This window comes from Nuphar pumila, chromosome 2 (assembly GCF_984573655.1).
Source record: "Nuphar pumila chromosome 2, dmNupPumi1.hap1.1, whole genome shotgun sequence".
Classification (NCBI taxonomy): Eukaryota; Viridiplantae; Streptophyta; class Magnoliopsida; order Nymphaeales; family Nymphaeaceae; genus Nuphar; species Nuphar pumila.
The window spans coordinates 76,837,683-76,848,664 of NC_143250.1; positions in this window are offsets into that span (position 1 = coordinate 76,837,683).

The following is a 10,982-nucleotide window of genomic DNA, read 5'->3' on the forward strand; positions in this document are numbered from 1 at the left end:
TCTCGACGGGGATCTGAACTTTCCCTGCAAGGATCCGTCACAAACTCCGTCATCTTGGAGATGTTTCAAATCTTCTTTGGCCCCGGGGGTCTGCTCGCATAATTCGTCTTCATCTTGATGACAATTGAGAGATCCTTTTTGCGGATATTTGCTTTACAGCTCAAATAACTGAGGAGATATGGATTGGGTAGGTTCTTTTCTGACTGCCTAGAATATTTCCACTGTCTTACTGTCAGAGGAATACTCTTTAAGAATGTGCCATAGCCATGATCAATATCAATTCATTTATAGCTTTTCAACATCATTGAATTTTCCTTTGCCGGTCATATCGAAGATTTTTCTTCATCCTCTTGGTTGACCAACAGAAAAAGCTTGAATTCAGTTCTTATTTCGCAAAAGTCTTGCTCCTTTGGAAATAATACTAACGGTAGTTTGAGGTAAAAAATTTTTGAGATCAACAATGACTTGATAACAAATTGGCAAAATATTCTTAAAATCCTTGATGAAAGGGATCGCTTGATATCAAATTGATACATCCGTGACAAAATTCTCCTCTCTTTTTCCCCAAAAAGAGAGACTCAGGTTTAAGCCCTTACCTGAATGGGAAGTTGGAAATACTTCTCTCTTCCCCAAAGAGGAGGTGTTTGCAAAACGGAACTTTCGAAGAGAAATTAAGTTTTCGTCAAAACTCCCTATCTCTAGGCTTCTCTTATGGAAAGGCGGCCGAAAAACAAAGTTGAGAAAGTATCATAGAGGGATCGAGTCCATCACACTCTCCCTAGAAGAGGGTCCTCTGTGAAGGGGTTGGCCAAAGATGAGAAAAATGGGGGCCACAAAAAGAAACGACCTTCCGTCGAAGCTTTCCCTAGAAAAAGGGTTCTTTTGTGTAAAGCTGGTTGTTGTTTTGCAAACTGTTCGCGAAGAAAATGAGTCCCTTCAAACTCTCCCTGAAAAGAGGGTTCTTGCGAATGAAAGATGGTTGCATGCGAAAGGAACGAGCTCCCTCGAACTCTCCCTGAAGAGGGTCCTTCGCAAGAGAAAATGATTGTTTTTTGATAAAATGATGACCTAAAGGTCGAAATTGAGAATTTAGAGCTTGAATGATGAGGATTGGTTAGTACAAAGACTGAACCGGGAGGGCTTAACTGATCAGTCAGCCATACACTAGCACGAGTGCTAGATGTACCAGCACAAGCACTGGGTTTCAAAAGAAATGCCCTAGTACGAGCACTGGGTTTTCGGAAATGCACACCAGCACGAGCACTGGGTTTTTGAAATGCACACCAGCACGAGCACTGGATTTTTCAAAAAGGGAGAATTAAAAAATGAGACCGACATTCAAAGATACTTGAGAATTAAGTGAGAATGATTGTCGGTGTTTCAGGATTATCCCTTATCCTGAAGGGGAAAGTTCAAGGAGAACTCCGATCAAAATGCGAGCATTAGATTGACAGGGAGATTCAAGTCAGAATTTTGAGAAAATGAGGATATACAAAAGCGAAAATCCAAGTCGGGACTCAGTTTTCCAAAAATATAAAAAAAAAAATGAGTGAGAACAGAGTTTTTTGAGGACTCAAATTCTCGACACCACGCTTTTGTCCAACACGAGTATTGAATTCAAAAGGAAGTTCAAGTCGGAACTTGAGACTTCAGAAATAAGAATATACAAAGAGAAAAATCTGAGTCGGAACCCGGTTTTCAAATATAAGAAAATGAATGAGAATTGAGTTTTAAAAACTCGAATTCTCAAAACAACGATTTGTCCAACACGAGCATTGGATTCAAAAGGAAGTTCAAGTCGGAACTTGAGACTTCAAAATAAGAATATACAAAAAGAAAAATCCGAGTCGGAACCCGGTTTTTAAATATAAAAAAATGAATGAGAATTGAGTTTGAAAACTTGAATTCTCAAAACAACGATTTGTCCAACACGAGCATTGAATTCAAAAGGAAGTTCAAGTCGGAACTTGAGACTTCAAAAATAAGAATATATAAAAAGGAAAATCTGAGTCAGAACTCAGATGGGAAGGAAACGATTACAACCTGAAAAGTCGGAACTCGAAGGATTGACAAAAGCGTGAATAGATTTTGACGATGAAGATGAGAGATTCATTCGGGATCCTTGACCCAAGGTGGTCTAAGATCCGAATTTATTTATGATGGCTTCAGGATCTTCCCCCATCCTAAGGGAACAGAGAACAAAATTGGAGGTGAATTGAAGAATTTACGGGAAATAATTCAGATCTATCCGTTAACTTGAAAAAGAATAAAATTTATAAAAATGGAGAAGAATTTAAGGAGATTTATTGAAAATTTGTTTTGAAAAGGAATCCTCACGGGTAGCAGCGATGCTCCTATGAGGGGTATCAGGATTATCCCTTATCCTGAATGGGAAGACCTCGGACAACGAGGGTCAGGTTTTTCCCTTAACCTGAGGGGAAAAATATAAATATAAGAATACCTCATGGGAAAGAGGCATCAGGTTTATCCCTTAACCTGAAGGGGTTTTTAAAGATAAAGGAATAAAATTTGATAAAACTTAATGAAACTTGACGAATTGATAAAGTTGACAATAAACTGATAAAATTTGATTAGATAGAAAGAATGAAATGAACGCAATTTAATAAAGATAACCAACGTTAGCAAAGAGTTGGTAAGATCTTTTTAGGAAAGGATTTGTCTGATCCTGCCTGCATTATGATGAAGGAAGATAAGTATAGATCAAAGTAAAATGCCCCAGTATCAGGGAGAAGAATGGGAGAATTTAATAGAAGATTCTTGCTTTATTGAAAGACTTTTGAAGAGTACAAAAGGCCATGATGAACAATTCAAGTATAAAATCTTTTCAGATGTAAAGCATTAATAGGATCTGGCAGCTCCACTCCATCTGCGTTGATCAAATAATAGGAATTGCGGGGCAGCGCCTCTTTAACCACATAAGGGCCCTCCCAATTGGGTGACCACTTGCCCTTCGGCCGATGCTTGAGATGAGTTGTTGATCTAAGCACAAGATCATTGACTCAGAATCTTCTCTCAATAACTGACTTGGCATAGTGTCGAGTTATCCTCTGACGATAGGCCTGAGCGTGTTCCGCTGCCTTGAGCCTTTTCTCATCTAGCAGATCAAGTTGTACCAACCTCTGCTGCTGATACTGATCAAGCGGAAGTTCGATAAACGATGCGAACTTGAGTGCAGGCTTCTGAACATGGAGAGGTAACACCACCTCGGTCCCGTAGACGAGCTCTGAAGGAGTAGCATTGGTTGGAGTTCGAATGGTGGTTCGGTATGCCCAAAGTGCATCATGCATCTTATCGTGCCAATCGCGGCCCGTTTCCACGGTTCTTTACAGAATGCGGATCAAAATTTTGTTGGTGGCTTCTGCCTGGCCATTTCCTTGAGGGTAATAAGGAGCTGAGAAGTGGTGATGAATCCTGAACTTCGAGCAGAAAATTTTCATCTTCTCATTCTTGAAATGGCTGCCATTGTCTGATACAATATCATGTGGGACGCCAAAACGACAAATAAAATTCTTATGGATAAACGAGACCACATGTCGGCCTTCTACTGTTCGCAGAGTTAAGACTTCGACCCATTTAGTGAAGTATTCTGTAGCCGCGAGGAAATATTGGTGGCCATTAGAAGCTGAAGGAGTGATCGGACCAACTACGTCGAAGGCCCACATCGAAAAGGGCCAAGGAGAGACCACAGATTGCAAGTATGCGGCATGGCGCACGAATAAAAGGTGTGTGCATTTAACACTTGACGCACTTCCTTACAAATTGATGGCAATCCTGCTGCATGGTTTTCCAATAATATCCCGCCCGGATAATCTGCTTGACGAGTGTTTGGTAGCCGACGTGACCACCACAAATTCCTTCGTGTGCCTCTCGGACAATTGCCATGGCTTCATCTTTATCTAAGCATCTGGCGTACTCAGAACTGAACCCACGACGGTAGAGAATATTGGCAAGGATAAAATATCGGACTGACATGCGTTGAATCGCGTGTTCCTCCTTTCTTGGCATTTCTGCTGGGAATTTGCCAGTTTCAAAAAAGCTTTTGATATCTTGGTACCAAGGCTTTTCTTTCTGAGTGGCTTGGTTCACTTGTTCAGCTGGAATGTAGGCAGGTTGATCAAGTCTGCCAATTTCGAATGAACGACAGGATTCACTGTCTTCAAACGACAGGATGGAGCCTAAACAAGCTAAGCCATCCGCTATATGATTGTACTCCCTCTTGACATGGTTGAGCTGAAATTCTTCAAAGTTGCTTATGAGAGCTAAGGCAATCTTTTGATAAGGTATTAACTTTGAATCCTTGACTTGCCATTCAGCATTAACTTGACTGACTACAAGTAATGAGTCGCCGAAGGCGTGTATTCTCTTGACACCAAAGTCTTGCAAAATCTTGAGGCCTTGTATTAGAGCTTCATACTCGGCCATATTATGAGTACATTGGAAGTCGAGCTTGAGGGAATAAGGGAGCATCTCCTTTTTAGGAGTGATTAGAAAAATTTCAATCCCTATACCGGACATGTGTTATCGTCACAAAATTTTTCCGGTCTTCCCTTCCTTGCCGAAGAGAAAGAGGGAAACGCTTTCGCGATTCAAACTTGACCGGATTTTGGAAAATTGTTTTGAAATACTCGCCTCCGTTTTGAAAATTGCGGGAAAATCCATGGGATGGGGCTCGACCTGTCGGTACGAGATTCGACCGTTCATGCCGCCTTTAACAGGGGTAATCGAACCAAGGACCAAAATTGTGCTTGACTTAGTTAAATCATTGAAATCATGTTCTATCCTAAATGCACAGAGAATTCAGGCATGTGCTATGAGACTTTGTAAAATATAAGTTGGAAAACTATAATGTATGCTTGGAAAAACTTTGGAGTTGAAAACCATTTCTCAGGAAAAAAGGTGAAAGTCAATTTCTCAGGAAACTCAGATGAAAAGGGTTTTTGAAATCATAAGAAAGTTCATAAAGATTTGGGAAAATCATGAATGGATAAAAATCCTGAGAAAATGACAAGATTTCTTGAGAAAAGGGTGAACATTTGAAAAGGAAAACACTTCTCAGGAAAACTTGAACTTTGAGAATTTTCTTAGGAAAATGATGGAAAGTTTATAGGAAAACTCATTGGAGAGGAAAAACGGAAACTTGGGAAATTGAAATCCTGGGAATCTTACCCTTGAAATACTTGGAAATCGATTTTGATCTTTGAGGAAGATTGGAAAACTCTTTTTGAAAATCTTAAGAAAATAACATTTCCAAGGAAAAACGAAGGAAACTTGGATTTTGGAAATCCAACTTAGAAGTTTCTTGAGAGACTAGTTTCCATGAAAAATTGTGAAAACTTAACTTGGGAAAACCGATTTTGGAAAATTCTCAGAGTTTCTTGAGAAATCGATTTCTTGAGAATGAAATTTTCTTGAGAATGAAATTTTCTTGAGAAAATCCTGAGAAAACTAGTGATTTCCTGATGCAAATGATATGAGTGAAAGAATGCACTTTGAAAGATTTTCTAAGAAATTTGTTGGAAAATGTGTATTAAGTCAAAATAAATCCTTCACATATCCTGACTGTAGCCATGAATATGTTCAGAGTTTAATTGATTTAATGCACAATACTTTGAAAATATTAGAAATATGATGTGCATTTTAAGATAGCCTAAGAGTGTAGGCTCAATGTGACTGGTAGAAAGATGATGGATCTGGGTCTCGTCCATATTCCGACTAGGGCCGTAAATATGAATTCCACCGAGTCCATCAACTCCCTAAGAGTTGGTGCACGTTTCATTCGTGTACATCCATAGTGCTTTTGAAATAAAATGCATGGATCATATAAGCAGGATATTGCATAAATTTAAACTATATGATATGCATCCTAGTCTAAGCAGAAAATTAAATCTCTTATTCCAAAATTTACATTATTACATCACTAAATAAATAAAATAAAAGAAATTTGCAGACTTCAGCTCCTTCTTTTGAATGTTCCTGCCAAATCTTGAAATAAGGTTAGCTCAAATATGTGGGTTTTTCCAAGATTTTCCAATAATATTATGAAATTATTGGATTTAATTGGATATAAACCCTATCCCCATGCTTACTTGATATTTGAAATGATGTAAATGCAGGAAATTCAGTAGAAAATAGTTTGAAATTCGAAATGGTGGTCAAAATGACCAAAATACCCCTAATTATAAAGTTATACCTTTAAAATCAGGGTTTTTTGAAGGAAAATTTGGTAAAATTGATATTTCAAAATTCAAATTGAATCAAATGATGATGAAATCCATAATGAGATATGATGACATGCTGCTAAACACATTAGGACTGTAAAATCAGAATTTGACATTTTGCAATTTATTCAAAATAACGAATTTCGCTTGGATCCGGGTCCCGCGGGGCCCTATTTTGATGATATGGCTAAATCAAGCCTCAAATGGATTCTAAATTACATCAAATTCGGTATGAAGCATCTACCTACTTTGATAAACATCCTAGAATGCTAAAAATCATGAAATGATATGATTTAAATGCTAAAATTTAAAGAAAGTCCTAAAAATGGTGGATTTCGCCTACGGACCCGAACCAAATGCAATGCTTAATATGATAATGCAAGATTTACACCATAAAAACTTTTGATATTTTGCAGACTGCTAAAGGACCCGAAATGGAACATTTTGGTTTTTTTACAGCCTTGGGATTTGAGCCATGGTGAGTTTGGTAACAGGGATTTGGTTCTGACGAAGGTAAAATCAATCTAATATAATATAAAATGCTAAAAAAATAGAAAAAAGCCATGAAAATTTCTGATATTTAACAGAGCTACTTATGACACCTACAGTAACAACTTCCATGTTCACGACTTTGGCATTTGATCAACAAAAACATGGATAAAAATATAACTTTTCATTCTTAAATCGACAGAATAGACAAATGTGACCAAACAAGTGACTGACAAGAAAAATCCGAAGCAGATATCACAACTGTTCTAAAAATCACAGGCTTTCAGATGAAAATAGAGGACGTCTCGGACATAACATTCACTTTTTTCAGATTTGGATTTGGAGCAATACCCAAAGAGAACTCATAGCCTTAAGTCGATCCAAAGTCTCAGAGGCCCAAATCAGGCTCTAACATGTGTCCCAAACTCTCGGATTTTTGTCAGACACTAAACAAAATCATAAAAATCATAGAAAATCACGTTAAAAACTAGACATCCTCTCGAGTTCAGAACATCCTTCTGATTGAAAATTGGATCACTCATGAGGGATATCTCGATTTTACAAGTCGAAAAATACATTTTAAAATGCATCCCGAGTAATAAAACCCGACTCACCTTTTTGAACGTTTACCGCAGTCAACGAATTCAAATCTCTCCAAATTTTTGGCACATTTCTAGGGATACCTAAGGGCCCATTCCATGCTTTTTTGTAGAATTTTTAACAAAAATTAATTGCATGAAATGACGTGTGGACTGACTGACAAAAACAGAGAACTACTGAAACTGAGCAGAATTGAAATAAATGCTAAATTAATCCTAATTAACTCATGAAGCATGCTAAATTGACGAAATAAAATGCAAATTAAATCTAGCTAAATGCATGAATGCTAAAAATCATCAAGGAAGCATAATTATGTATTTTTATATATGTTGTTTTATGAGAATAGCTCAATCCATCCCTCGGATGAGCTCTTTCTTCAAACGACTCCTGAATCAAATCATGATATGAAATAAAGAGGAAAAGAGGTGCACCTTGCTTCGTTATGCAGCTTTAAAACTCTTGAAAGGGACTGCTACCAAGGGCTTCATTCATCCTTCGATTCGAGCTTCGGATGATTCACCAAGATCGACCCACGCTTGAATCGAATTGGCCACAGCACGAGCAATGTAGGCACTTCACTGCATCTTCTCCACTGAGCTCAAGGGGGCGTGAATTCCAAAGTTCAAAAATTGGGTTCTGAAGAAAAGCTAGGTTGAATTTCAAAGTCCAAAAGGAGCTCCCTAGGTTGGGCGTGGAGCCTTGTTTTTATAGAATTTCTCTGAAAATTTTGAATTTCAAACAGGCTCAATCTGAGCCCTCCATGTGGCGCCATCTCAGGGGTGCTATTTTGATTTTTTGAGAAAATAAAATGGGAAATTTTGTGGGTGAGACACCTCAGCAGAATTTGAAACTTTTCAAAATTGGGTTTGCTTGATTTTCTCTGCAGGAAGCTCCCAGATTGCGCCACCTCAGAGGGTATCATCTGGGAGTTTGAAATTCAAATTTGGCTTTTCTGAAGGCTTCTCAAATGGCGCCACCTCAGGGGCTGTTTTTATTAAAAATATAAAATAAATAAAAGAAATGAAGCCAAGTGGGGCTCTGGATTGGCGCCACCTCAAAAGGAGGTTTGGGGTGTAAAGTTGGAAACAGTAGGAGCATGCCATGTGGCGCCACCTCTGGAAGCTCTTGACACATGTCAGAAGGACAGGAGTGGAAGAAGCAGATTGTGCCACCTCAGAGGAATTCAAATTCTACTTTTCTGCAGGAAAGGAGAGGCTTACATGTGGTGCCACCTCCAAGTTGCTCCACACTGCCATGTGGCAGAAGAACAAGAATGGAAGAAGCAAAATGTGCCACCTCAGAGGGGGGGTTTTTCTACTTTTTTTGATGCAGGGAGGTCTGGACATGTGGTAGACAAGTGTCAGCTGTCTGGAGAAGCCTTCTCAAATGGCGCCACCTCAGAAGGTAATTTGAATTTCAAATGTTGGTTGGCTTTGGAGGAATGGAGGATGGACATGTGGTAGTTCCTCAGAGTGGCTCCTACAATGCCATGTGGCAGGAGGGAAAAGCAAGGAACATGTGGCGCCCTCATAGACAAAGTAGAAAAAGGTAGAACTCCAGGATTTGCGCCACCTAGCTCTTGTCTGAAATTTTTTGAATAGTTGCTTTTTTTGAAGAAAGCCAAGGGTGACATGTGTCCTCTACTTTTTCTGAAGGAAGCTAGACATGACACATGTCATTTACTTTTCTGAGAAAAGTAGGGGAAAGACATGTGTCATCCTGCTTTTTCTGAAAGAAGCAGAGATTGACACGTGGTAGAGGGGAGAGAAGGAGGTCCAAGCCATGTGGCGCCATCTCAGACAAAATGGAAAAGGTGAAGTTCAGGATTTGCGCCACCTCTGGAGAGATTTGAATATTTGAATTCTAGTTTTTCTGAAGAGAGCAGGAAATGACACGTGGCATCTACTTTTTCTGAGAAGAGCAGAGAATGACACATGTCACCTGCTTCTTTTGAAAAGAGTAGAGGATGCCATGTGGCATTTGCTTTTTCTGAGGAAATGAGAGATTGACATGTGTCCTCTGCAGGAGACATACTTCAAGTGGCGCCACCTCAGAGGAGACAAGCCTACTTTTTCTGGAGGAATCTAGGAGTGACACGTGTCTCCTACTTTTCTGAGAAAAGTAGGGAGAGACATGTGTCAGACTACTTTTCTGGAAGAGGGAGAGGTTGACACGTGTCCTCTGCAGGAGACACACTTAAAATGGCTCCACCTCAGAGGAGACAAGCCTACTTTTTCTGGACAGGACAACACATGACACTTGGCATCTCCGGATGATCTTTGGAATGACACATGGCACAGGGTGAAGGTGGTGGATGATGACACATGGCATGGAATGAAGAGGGGGTCTAATGACATGTGGTGGCTTCTTAAGGTAGCCCCACACTGACACTTGGCAGATAAATGGGAGGAGAGAGAAAAGACAAGTGGCGCCAATCCAAGGGACAAGGCTCCTATATTTTTGGGTTTTTCAAAATTCAGATTTTCAAAAGAAAAGCCTATGTGACACCACCTTAGTGTGGGTCCCACCTTGCTTCTTTATTGAAATAAGGATAAAACAACAACCTCTTTTTGGAATTTTCATAAAATTTGGGCTAATTGGTAAAACAGGAATTTTTGAAAAGAGTTGGCCCCTGTAGGGCGATTTTGTAAAAGAATGATAGTTGAAATAGCTGACAAAAGGGCAAAATTTGAGATAAGGTGGCTGAAATCCATATTGAAAACTATCAAGACTTTTTCTTGAGGAAATATTTTGAAATTCAGAGTCCTGGGGGTAAAATGGGAAGAATTGATAATTTTAAAGACCCAGGGATTTGAAATCAATTTTGAAAGTAGTTGAAATTCGAATCTGGATTACAAATTTTGAAATCGAGAGTTCTGGATCTCGAAATGACATGCTGTGCAGTGCAGTGATATGAGATGCTCATGCAATGCTATGCAATGACATGTCTTATAAAATGTAATCCTGAACCGGGCTTTGGAGATTCCTGTTTCATGTTAGGAGTAGAATTTTGAACCTCTGAGCAAAAATAGAGAAATTTTGAGAGTTGTAGATAAAATTTGGACTTTTGTAAGTTTCGGGCTCAGAAAATGACCATTTTGCCCTTCGGCAATTTCAAGGCTATATGTTGATGCTTGGTGAAAATGTTGGAGAGGTGAATGAAAATTTGGGGTGTTTACAACATGTTTCGGGCTCCGTCAAAGAATAGAGTCCAAATTGGGGATTCCTGAACGCTGCAAATTCGATCATTAGGAAAATCATCTTCTGCTTTGATCTCTTCTGTCAATGGGAAATCTGCCAACTGATATGCGATGGACTGACCTTTGACTGACTTTTGAGAAACATATTCCAAATCATACTGCATTAGGAGGACTTGCCATTTTGCAATCCGTCCAGTAAGGAAAGACTGCTCAAGGATGTACTTGAGAGGGTTAAGTCTCGACAGAATTTTCATCTCTGAGGCCATCAGATAATGTCTTAACTTCTGACACATCCATACTAAGGCTAGACATGTCTTCTCCATCTGAGAGTATCTCTTCTCATAATCGATGAAAGTCTTGCTGATGTAGTAGATGGCATGCTCTATCCGGTTGCCTTCCTCGTACTGTGCAAGAAATCCACCACAAGCATTGTGGTTGACGGAAATATATAAAA